The following is a 12,970-nucleotide window of genomic DNA, read 5'->3' on the forward strand; positions in this document are numbered from 1 at the left end:
AGTAGGGCTAAGAATAGAGCCCTGTGGCACTCCCATCTTTACTGGTCTGTTACAGGAGACGGTGTTTCCTACTTATACTGTTGTGATTTAGTCTGTTAGGTAACTCTTGAGCCATTTTAAAGCGTTCCCTCTGACACCAATCTCCCAGAGCCGATGTTTTAGAATGCTGTAGGAGATGGTGTCAAAGGCAGCGGACAGGTCAAGCAGGACCAGGGTAGATGATTGACCTCTGTCCAAAACTAGCCTGAAGTTATCTGTTACCTCGACCAGTGCTGTGGGCAGCCCTGAAGCCCGACTGAGAGGGATCCAGTAGCCCATGGCTCTCAAGATGCGTGACGAGCTGTTGATTTACTAGAGATTACACCATCTTTCCAAAATAGGGGAGCAACGAGATGGGACGATAATTTAGGAGAAGTTTGGGATTGGCAGAGGGTTTTTTCAAGATTGGCCTGACCCTGGTAGCTTTCCATGCTTTAGGGAACTCGGCCTGCGACAGTGATCTGTTAAATAGGTCGGTTAGTCTGTCTAACAGTGCAATGATTGGGAAACATTTTGGGGGCACAGAATCGGTAGGTGAGCCTGATTTTATTTTCTGCATAGCTTTTCCCACTCCTTCGATGTTACACTCAGAAAAATCAGCCAAGATGTGAGAGGGGCCTGGAGACACACTGAGCGTATTTTCTGAGTGAATGTTATTTACTTGGGGCGGAAAGGAGTTATGGATGGCAATGATTTTCTCATCAAAGAATTTAGAGAGAGAGTCAGTCCATTCTTGGGAATTGGAAGTCAGTGATGAGTGGGAGGTGTTGTAAATTCTTTTAGAATTTGATAGAGCTCCTTACACGAGTTTGCCACCTTATCTATTCTGTTTAGGAGAAACTGTTTTTTTGCTTGTCTGATGTCCTCCATATAACTGTGGTGGATGTTTTTATATGATTTGCGGTCGGCTAAGTCTCTGTTTTTTCTCCATTTCCGCTCTGCTGTTCTGCAGGATAGCTTTGCTATCTTTAATTGTTCCGTGAACCAGGGGGCGGTCCAAGATTTAACTTTGACCCTGGTAAGAGGGGCAATTTTATCTAGTGCAGCTGTTATTGGCTATCAAAGGGGGTTGCTAGCAGATTAATGTCTACCTCCTGGCTAGAGTGGAAAAAGCTAAAATGTTTTTAAAAAAGAGATGGAGTGATTTTGCGCCATGACCTTTGACATATTAATTCATTTCTAGGGTTGGCTGTGATCATTTTTACAGAGATGACAAATTTTAGTAAATAATGATCTGTCCATAACAGTGGGATTAGAGATTCTACTGCGATGTCTGGAGAGTTTGTAAAGAGGTGGTCAAGCATGTGCCCTGCGATGTGGGTGGGACCTGTTATCAGTTGGGCTAATCCTAATGTGTTCATGTTTGTGATGAGTCGATCTGTATCAGAGTTCTGTAATGTCACAGCATAATAATTGAAATCTCCTATTAAGAAAAAGAAGTCAGAAGCCAGTACTTGCGGAGCGATAATCTCAAATAGCTTGTCTGGGAAATCATTTTTTGGGCCAGGGGTCTGTATATTAGAGCTCCCCTTCTGGTTCCATTGGTTAGTCCTTCTATCCTAAAAATACATAGCTCAAATTGGCCAGAGTTAACGGTTTCTAGGGAGGTGATGGTAAGTCCAGGGATAGTGCCAAGAAGTAAACCTCCGCCTCTTGTCTCCTTTCTGTCCACTCTGGTTATGGTGTATTGCGGTGGAAAGGCTGTGCGCACATCAGCAGATGTGTGCTCGTGCAACCAGGATTCTCTGACAAATCAGATATCTGGTGCCTCCATATCTATGAGGCTCCATATCTCCACCGAGTGTTTCGGGCTGGAGCGTGCGTTAAAGTAAATAGCCTTTAATGGTTTGGAAATTATAGTATGGTTTAGGACTCGAGATGGTTGGACTCTGTTCGGTAGAGCGGATTGAATTGAGCATGATATACCTTGAACTCTTTTGATTTCTTTGTCTAGTGAGACTGGAGGTCTAAGGTAAGGGTTATTTAAATCTTTTAGCTCTTGACTAGAGTATATTATTAGTGCCATATTAGTTAATTACTCACCAATTGGCGCACCAAATCCAAAAACCGGGATGGGGCAAAAAGTGCTAGGGTCCTGGCAGCTGGCAGTGGTCAGGCACGGACAGCTGCAGACGGGCTTGCCTTTGGCGCGCCGCCACTGCGTGCGTCCGTGCCCTGCCCCACTTTATGTAGGGTAGGAGCCAACTTCGGGGACTAGAGTGCCAACTGTAACTTCCGGTCGGCAAACCGGAAGTTATGTCTTTGCCTTTGTTGTCCCTCCGTTCAATCGGCACATGCCGTGACGGACCGGGGACTAAGGCAGCTAATCATACAGTTAAGTAAAACAGGCAAGAGAGATATATGCAACGCAATTGAAAATGGTTAAAAATACATTTATGTCTCAAACTGTGACTGTCTTCATCTCCTAGGAGGTTATAGACATAGATTTAATCGAGTGCTATGATGTCAGCATGGCCAGAAATCAGCTGGTGCGATTAAAGGTCAGACAGCCCTGCAGCATGTACTCACGGAGCGTCTGCTGCGCGCGTCCGTGCCCTGCCCCGCTTTTTGTAGGGTAGGAGCCAACTTTGGGGACTAGAGTGCCAACTGCAACTTCTGGTCGGCAAACTTATACAACACATTTATTAAGTCTTACATGTATATGAAATTGTATTAATTACGTAAAAAAACACCAGTTAAATAAAAACAATTAATAAAATAAACACATACATCCCAAAAAACCTACTCACTAAAGGCATTCTAAATAACAATTTATTGTGTTTCTACATTCTTTAGAACATTGCTAAAACACGGGGAAACATTAAACATCAAAGAAGATAATAAGCAATATATAATTAATTTTAAAACAAAATAATATTTGCTAACTACAAGTCTAAAAACAGAAAATAATTTAGTTTGGGGTTAATGTTTGCTAATATAATTCAAAAACTCCAAAAGCGGGTGAAAATGCATTGATTTAGAATGCGGTGGGACAGACCTGCTATTCCAAGTGCAGCCCCACACTCGTTGTGGAAAGTGTATATATTTGGAATGGTGGGTGAGATCTACTTTTCTAAGTCGAGTTCCACAAACATTGGGGGAAATGCATATACTTGGGATTGGGATAAAATGTACTATTCTAAGTCCAGTTCCAATACATTGTAAGATTAGGAACAGTGTATATATTTGTGGGAGTGCAGATTTACTATTCCAATTACAGTTATAGCAACAGTGGAGAAAAAGCACACATTTATGGCAGGGGAGCCAGATTTACTATCCTAACTCCATTCCCAGTAACAATGGGGTTAGTGCATATATTTGTGGGCTGAGATTTACTAATGTGACTTCAAGCCCACAAACATTGGGGAAAGTGCATATGCATGGAGTGTCAAATTTACTATTCTAACTCCAATGTATGGATTTTACACTTACCTTTCTGCCGCAGATGAGTGAGTCAGATTTCTTCCTCATGCTCGTATCAGAATCCTGCTTATGCTGATCCAGCATGCTGTGTTGGTCAAGGCTGCCATCTTGTTGTATTCCAGCCCACGCCAGCCCACTCGATTTGCACAGAGTATTCTAAGATGACTTCTCCCTCATGCCGGCTTGATTGTATGCCACATGCTGGAGGAATGCCGTAATCGCAACATTTCGAGCGCTAGAGTTCAAAAGAATTATACACAGTATTGTAATAAATGTTATGTCCTTCTGTTTTATTGCGGATACATGATGATTTGGAAATAATATTTTATACACCATTGAGTTGGGTAACACAAAACATCTGTTATTCAGCACCTTGGGTGATAAGTGCGCTTTACAAATACACGTGTTATGTTATGTTTATATCCCAATCCAAGATGGCTGAACCACTTTCTGAATTATGTCACATCCTGTTTGGTACTATAAAAGGGGAGTCCATTTGGAGATATATATATATATATATATATATATATATATATATATATATATATATATATAGATATATATATATATATTCACTGAAAAAACCATAGGTTTCAGGGGCGTTATAGTTAGCTGGACTTTTCACTCGTACAAAACCATAGAAATTCCCCCGTTATAGTTAGTTCAGCTAACTATAACTCACGCGCCCGCAATGCACTGCTAATGACATCACATATTACATCACTCATGACATGGTCAGTGACATCACTCATGACATCACTGATGACATCACTGATGACATCATCCAGTGAATGTGTGTTTTTCTGAAAATTACATATGTTTTATATATGTATATCTCAAGGTCGATGGAAGAATAAATGGGTATATAAGTGTCTAAATGGATGATTTGTTTTTGAAAAATTGATTGTATAACTGACTGATTAAGTGTATCTTAGTGAATACATGGCTTAGTGAGTAATGTTTAAATATGTAAATATCTGTATCAGTCTCTCACTTTGTGTATAAGTGGCTGCATGGGTTGGTGAGTAACTACATGAGTGTCTATATAGGTTATTAGTTGGTTTTTTGAGTAGCAGTATAAGTGTCTGATGTCTGTATGGTTCGGTGGGGGTATTATGTAGTGCATAGGTGCATGAATGAGTGACTCACTGTTTGTATGTGTTGAAGACAGCATGTATACAGGACAGTATGGGTGGATGAGTGGAAACAAAGTGTGCCTATACCTGTTGTGGGCTCTGCTGGACGCTCTGCTGCCCGGTCCCACGGTCGCTGACTCCTGGCTCTCCTGAGCTGCGTTTCTCCCCTGCCACCGCCACAGCACCTCGCGGCTTGGAGCGGGGGAGACTACAGCCCCCAGACTACCCTGGGCCCCTGACGTCCTACACGCGCCCGGAGGCGCTTAAAAAACGCCCGCTTTCTCCGCGTCGCGGGACGCGCGCGGGCGGCGCCGGGCTAAGCCCGGGCAAAGGGTGGGCCCTCTGTGGCCCTCAGAGGACCGAGAGAGGCCGGGTCGGGCCACGCTATTAAGCCGCAAGGTATTTAATCGCGATATTGTGGACTGGGTGCCCTGCCTATCCCCAGAAATTAAGAAGTTGTAGTGCTGATTTTAAACACCTCATTTGGATGACTTGTATTATTGTATGTGTTGGTGATAAACATACATTATTATAGTTTAATTCGTTGTTTTAGGATTTTGTAGGAACTTGTTCAACATGTCTAAACCCTTGTTGGGAAACAAATCTGCCACTGCTTCAACCCTAGACAACTACTTAGTTAAAGTAGTTACCAAAATTAATAGTGAAAGGCGCAAATCTCTAGGTCAAGGCTCCACCTCGACTATCATCTCCCCTTCATTGAATAATATATCCACCACTTCATCCCCCCCGTCTCACGGTGTGATTAGTTACAATGATAATCATGATCTGGTTACCCCGGGCGATCTAGTTCTTATTGAACAAGATTTGCCTGAGGCTAATATGGACCCTCCAAAAGATGTAAATGAGTTTCCTTCACAGGTATCCCCGATCCCAACAACAGAGAGAGTTTTGAGATCCCGCAAACACATTCAACCAAAATGGGGAGGTGCACGAAGTAGCCATAAAAAAACAGGTTCTGCGTCTTTAGTTGGGGACACCTTGAAGGAAGCCTCTTCTAATAATCTAACAACTAAGATTGATCCTGACCAATTAGACGCTCTGGTAGGCTTTTTGGAGGCTAAAATTATAAAAAATAGTTGAACCCCTAGTAGCCAAGATTGGCGAACTATCGGTAGAGATTGAAGGTTTACGTAAGCTTGTGGCCCTTTGTAACAACCCCCCTGTGAAATCTTGTAGTGTGGTTGTGGGTTCATGTGGATCTGTTGATCCCCATGAATCCCCAAAGGCAATTTCCAATTGTGTTGAACCCCCGGCTGTTGCACCCACGACCAATATGCAAAAAACTTTACCATTAGATAGCTGTTCAAGGAGTAACCACGCACCCAGACTCATGCATACAGGAGGAGCGCAACCAGACTTACCCTCTGAGTGCACCCCTTTTGTTGTAGTGTTAACAAATGTTCCTCCCCTGAAGGATGGTTCTCAAAATATCAAAATAGAATCCCACGAATCTCTTAAGAACAAAACTGTTTCGTGGCTAAACAAACAGTGTGAATTTCCAGTGCATTTGGCCCATCAGATCTCAACGACTAGAAGAGTTTCATGGATAGGGCATTCTCATAAAAAAATAAAGGGGGATTGTGTCATAATACATTTTAGAAATCCTTCCTTAGTGAATAATATCCTACTAAAAGCTACTTTGCTTCCTCATACTGACCAGGGTATTAGTGTTCGACCATTGGGCTGCTTTTATAGGCAACAGACAAACCCACCTATTAGTGAACCATTGGAGGGTAGAGCACGTTGCCCTGCTGGACAGTTTTCTCATGGTATCGTCACATTTAACCGTTTTCAAGCTCTGAGTGATTTAGACTCTAATGATTGACTTCACCATGATTGGGTTACCTCTCTATCCACATTGGGGAGTTTTAATCCCGATACGGGAGGTGGACCAGGGATTAAGTGGAACTGAGTTAAATATGAGTGCTGAGGGCACCCCTCATGCTATGTCAATAGTGAGGAATGTAAATGTTGATAATGTGGATAGTATAGCTGTCGTTCCAATACAGCCTGCAGGCACAAGTGTCCTTAGTTGGAATATAGCCGGCCTTAATAGTAAAGCGCATGATCCCTTATGGAGGGATAGTTTATCAGGCCATGAAATCATTGGGCTACAAGAAACTTGGGATACCGATAGTACCTTCTTGTTGGATGGGTTTTCTGCCTTTTGGTCACCTGCGGTGGTCTCTTGCCGGGGGAGGGCAAAGGGCGGACTTCTCACCCTCATTTCATTGTCACTCAAGGGTAAATACAGCAAAGTGGAATCAGGTTCGCCTCACTGTTTAGCAGTGGAAATTCAATCCAACTCTAATGGGAATTGGCTTATTGTCAATTTTTATAATTCATTTACTAAAAGTACACCAAATGAACATTTGATCAGTCTATATGATTTCTTGCAAACGTATAATGAAAATAATAAGAACCCTTATTCGGTTATAGTGCTTGGTGATTTTAATGTTCATCATTGTTTTAGCAAATGTTTTGTATGGGACAGCTTAGGTCCTTCAAACCAAGGAAATATATACTTCGAACATACACTACAGGGCATGTATTTAGAAGAACTCCTTGCCGACAATGCTCTGGTTCACCCCGTCAATCATTTAAATGATATCCCAATGTACAAAGGTACTGACTTGGGTTCCACTATTGACTACATCTTTGTCAGTACAACCTTGGCAGATAATGTAAGTCGGTATAACGTTATCTGGTCTACTTATAGTGATCACAACCCTGTCCAGATAACTTTGTCTGACGATCTTAGGAAAAGAGAATCTGATAATACGACAGTCAGAACTTTGGATATAAGGCCAACTGACCAAACACGTCGCCTGAAATGGTGTCAAGTGGTCCCGAAGGACTTTAATGAGAATTTGTTGGAAAAGGTTGGGGATGAAATGCATACGTGTTTGCAAGACGGGATTTTTGGCGAAGTGGTCTTGACCGCCTATGCCAAAATTTGTTCACAGGTAAATAGTGACCTTAAGAAAGCTTGCAAGGCCAAACCCATGATTGGGGAGAAATGGTTTGATCACAGTTGCTCATTGGCCCAACGGAAGTTAATGAGAGCCCTGAAAGCTGTCCCACCAGACAGAGCAGAAATCGCTGTATTTAGGAAAGCCTACAAAAAGGCCCAGAATAAGCGTAAAAATGAAATAAGGGAAGAGGCATGGGATGAACTCCTATCCCTTGATGTCATTAAAAATAGTGCCAAATTTTGAAATATCGTAAACAAGCCTTTTTTTAATGGTGAAAGTAATAATGAGCTTGATTGCGATATTCAAGAAGACAAGTGGTTTAGCCATTTCAAACAGGTGTATGATGGAGATGGCCCTAGGGTGACGCCTATATTGAACTCCGAGAATTATACCCTATCCTTTACAGAATTAGAGGTTACACATGCCATTATGCAAATGACAAGTAATAAGGCGCCGGGACCTGATGGAGTCCCGGCTGACCTTTTTAAATCAGACATAAAAATCTGGTCTAAAATCTTATTTAACGTTTTTGTTAACGCATGTCAACTGGGTCTACCGTTGACTTGGGCAAAATCTGTCATCATACCTATATTTAAAAAGGGTGATAGAGGCGATCCGAGCTGTTACCGTCCAATTTCCTTAATAGATTCATCTGTGAAAGTACTGGGAAGGGTTGTCCTCGCCCAATTGACTGGTTGGCTAGAGGAGACAGGAACACTCTCCAAGGTCCGGTACGGATTCAGAAAAGGGATGGGCACCATAGACCAATGTCTAAATTTACAACTTTTAATAGGCAAATACACAGTGGCCAAGAAGGGTTCCTTGTTGGTAGCTTTTATGGACCTATCATCGGCCTTTGACCGTGTAAATAGGTCAAAATTATGGTCCTTGCTCCTATCCCATGGAGTAGACAAAAACATCGTCTACTTCTTAGCTGATCTCCACAGGGATCTATCGGCTACGGTACGATCAATTGGGCAATTGTACAAAAGATATACCCATATCTAATGGAGTTAGACAGGGGTGCATTTTGGCACCCCTGCGTTTTACTCTTTACATTAATGAATTAGACAATGCCCTAATCAGCTCATGTAATGATATCCCTCGTGCAGGGAAATGTTTAATCCCTGCACTCTTATATGCTGATGACGCCGCCCTACTTGCAAGAACGGGAGTGGGCCTACAGTTATTGCTAGATTCATTTGCGGGCTTCATGAAGGCCTTGGATTTAACTGTCAACTTTGCTAAATCGCATGTTATGGTTATTGGTCCAAAATCTGCTAAGTCTAAAACGTTTAAATGTGGGGGTCACCAATTATCCAGGGTATCTTCATTTCCTTATCTGGGCGTTCTCTTTGACGACCAAGGTTCTTGGGTAACTCAAATTACAGCAAAAAGGATTGTTTTATCTAGAGCCACTGTGGGTGTTCTGGGTTTTGCCAGAAAGCTAGGTGCCAGACCAATGAGGGCCCTAATTCAAGTCTATAAAGCTAAATGCCTCTCTTTGGCACTGTATGGAGCCGAGATATGGGGATACAAAAATGTTAAAAGCATTCAGATCGTTGAGGACAGGTTTCTAAAAAACCTCCTCTCAGTCCCGATTTCAACTGCCAACTATAATGTTCACCAGGAACTTGGAATCGGTTCTGTAGAAGATAGTATCGCCCTGGCCCCATTATTGAAATGGATTAGCATTTGGCTTAACCCAGACCTACAATTAAACCACACAATCATGAAAGACTGCACACTGCTAGACTTTGGGTCCCGTATACCTTGGCTGAAATATATTCAGAACCTGGCCATAAAACTAGGTAGACCTGAATTATATCAGTCCCCAGAGGCCCTGGTAAAAGGTGACCTTAAATGGTGTAAAGAAACATTTGCGTACATATCTACCATGGATAGGGAAGGGAACGAGCTGGTTAAGGGCACCGTTAGGGCTCACCAGCTCTGTAAAACTACACCATCCATGGAACCATACTTAGGCTATGTCACAAATGCAAATCATCGTTTCCTACTGACTAGATTTAGATTAAATCAATTACACCTCTTGTTTGGAGATAGGAAAGGCTGGAAAAGGGCTATGGATATTGGCCCTTGTTCCTGTGATAATTTTTCTCCACAGGACATGACACATTTTTTCTTCTTCTGTGAGCACTTTATTGACATAAGGAAACGCTTTTTGTTACCTATACTAAGAAACAAAGGCTTTGTTCAGGTGAGACCTGCTCTTCTTTACCTTCAGATGTTAAATGATGTCTGGGAAACTTTTAACATTGCGAATTTTTTATCTGTTTTAATTCGCTCTTTGAGGAAATGAACTGTATCCATTTTAATGTTTTTTTAATTGGACACATTGCTCTATTTCTATTAATCTATGTCAATGCGTCTTTTAGCGGTAATGGTTATTTAAAATGAATTTTTAAGTCTATTTATTGTAGTATGCTTTTATGGTTTGCACTTAAACCGAATAAAGACTTTTGACTGACTGGGTGGATGAGTGTGTGCATGGGTGTGTTAGTGAGTAAATTACTGTCTCAATAGTGTCTCTATGAGTAACTACATATGTTTTAAACTAGTATATGTGACTATTGGTGTATATAAGTGAGTATATGTGAGAGTGAGAGATTGAAAGAGTTCCTGTATGAATAAGTATGTGTTTCTATAAGTGATTGTTAAAAAGACTAAGTATGTGTAAGTTTCTGTAGAAGTAAGTGTGGTGGTGTGTGTATAACTGTATATGCAGGTAAACAGATGTTTGATTCTTTATTAGCATGAGTGACTATGTGTGTGAGTAACTTTATGGATGAGTGGCGTTGTGTAACAGGATGTATAGGTGTATGAGTACATATGATGAGTCAGTACATGTATGAGTGACTGTATAGGACTGTTGGTGAATGAGTGGATGTGGATGTGGATCTTACAATTACTGAATAGGTTGTTGTAACTGGTATTGGTATGTCCATTGTTTTGAAAATTTTAATTTCTATTTTTGAATGTGTGTATCAAAGGTTATATTAGGGGGAGAGGAGGTCTGCCACTCTATCACAAGGATGATGTCATCAGTGATGTCATCAGTGATGTCATGAGTGATGTCACTGACCATGTCATGAGTGATGTAATATGTGACGTCATCAGCAGTGCATTGCGGGCGCGTGAGTTATAGTTAGCTGAACTAACTATAACGGGGGGATTTCTATGGTTATGTACGAGTGAAAAGTCCAGCTAACTATAACGCCCCTGAAACCTATGGTTTTTTCAGTGAATTTCTAAGGTTTTCTAAATGCTAATTCCTAGCTATAACGTGCCTGACACCTATGTTTTTTTCAGTGAATTTCAAAGGTTTTTTAAATGCTAATTTCTAGCTATGCCTACAGAGATAGGACATGTGAAGAAAGAAGGAAAAACGCACAGAAAGAAAAAAAAGAAATGCAGAAAGAAGCAACAGAAGTCCTCAAAGACGAAGAAAAGTGCAGGAAGAAGAATAACGTGCAGAAGAGCAGAAACAAGCCTTGTTGCAAAATCATCCTGTACCCTCAACTTTTTCAGACGGATACTGGTGGTAACTGAGTCTGACTAACCAGTCCTAGAGCCAGTGCTATGTTAAAAGACACTCAGAATACAGTGAAAACACCTACATACACTAGGGCACACTATGTGTTGGGGTCCCCCTGTGATTTGCATGACCTCCTCTGTAAACCCCTAGTATATAATAGGGCAGGGGATTAAAACTACCTCTTAAAACGCACCACAGGGCGTGTTTGAACACGTCACCTCATGCCCCGTCCCCTCCCTTCCCCACTGTGTAAACACGCCCTCTAGCCATTTTAAGTTGGGAGATTAAGTCCCCTTGAATCCTCAGGGTCCCTAGGGTCCAACTAGACCACTAGGTACCTCCAGTAAGCGCCACAGAGCTGCGTTGCAGATAGGTGTAAAAAGTGGCACAGCCTGCACCACCTCTCTGCAACGCAGAGCAGTGGTGCTTACTGGAAGCACCTGGTGGGCTAGTTGGACCCCAGGGTCCCTCAGGATGGAAAGGGAATTATTTCCCCAACTTAAAAACGCGCCACAGGGCCTGTGGGTGTTCTGAGTTGAGAGATTAAGTCCCCTTGAATCCTAAGGGTCCCTAGGGTCAAACTAGCCCACTAGGTACCTCCAGTAAGCGCCACAGAGCTGCGTTGCATGGAGGTGTAAAAAGGGGCATGGCCTCAGAACACCTGTCTGCAACGCAGCTCCCTGGCGCATACTGGAGATACCTGTTGGGCTAGTTGGCCCTCAGGGACCCTCAGTATTGAAGGGAATTAATTCCTCAACTTACAACTGGCCAGGGGGCGCGTTTGCAGAGTGCTGCAAGGAGGGGGCATGGCCTCCGGCGCGATGCCGGTCTTTTATTTATTTATTTTTAAGAAGGAGGGCTGTGTGGCCCCCTTTCTTTTTCTAATTTATTAGCCCTGGTGACCCCATCCCCCAGGGCCTGCACCCTCATTTTTTTTGTTGAAAAAAATTAATTTGGCCCTCCCAAGGCCTTAATGGGCCCCGGGGACCCCAACCCCCAGGTCATGGCCTTTTTTAAATTTTTTTATTCTTTAGGAGGGGGGGGGGGTGTTGCCCCCCTCCTCAGGCCACTTATGGCCCCGGGGACCCCATCCCCCGGGGCCGGCCTTTGTTTTTTATTTTTAAAAAAATATATATATTTATAGAAACACCTAGGACATGCTGGACAAACCGTATGTACCTATCACCATGACGATTTGCGTCATATTCATTTAAAGGCGACTATGCATACAATGAATCCACGTAGAATGTATTCACACCGCTAGTGAAGCTCTGACATGTCTGACACCCTACCGTGCCTAATCCCGGCGCCCCCGCTGGTGGGTACTCTCCAAGTAGACACCCTTGTTGTTTATTTATACAAACATGGGTAGCTATTGACGGGCACATTTAATACACATGCACATCAAGCCATTCAAAGGGGATTCGACAAAAATTCGACCAAACTATGCAAGAAACCCCCTCACGGTTAATAAAACACACATCCACCGCCGGATGTGTAACACTTTTTATTTTACTCTCTGGAAAGGAGACAAACCTCACTTGAGAGTCACAGCGTGCTCCTGGCTGAGCCAAATGCTGTGTTACACCCACCAGTGCCCGCCGAGTGCCACACACCTCTGTGTTGTATTCCACCAGCTAGTGCGTATGCTATGACACTCTCTAGCCCATGTATACTGTAACACCACCCCGTGAATATGTCATGCCACACTTGCCTTTGCACGGGTTATATTGCCCCATCTAACATGCCTTCCTCGATGCCTATGTTATAAAGAACAGCGCTATGCCATACATATTACAATCTGGGATCCATATCTTTGT

The sequence above is a fragment of the Triturus cristatus genome, chromosome 4_1 (assembly GCF_964204655.1).
Source record: "Triturus cristatus chromosome 4_1, aTriCri1.1, whole genome shotgun sequence".
Classification (NCBI taxonomy): domain Eukaryota; kingdom Metazoa; phylum Chordata; class Amphibia; order Caudata; family Salamandridae; genus Triturus; species Triturus cristatus.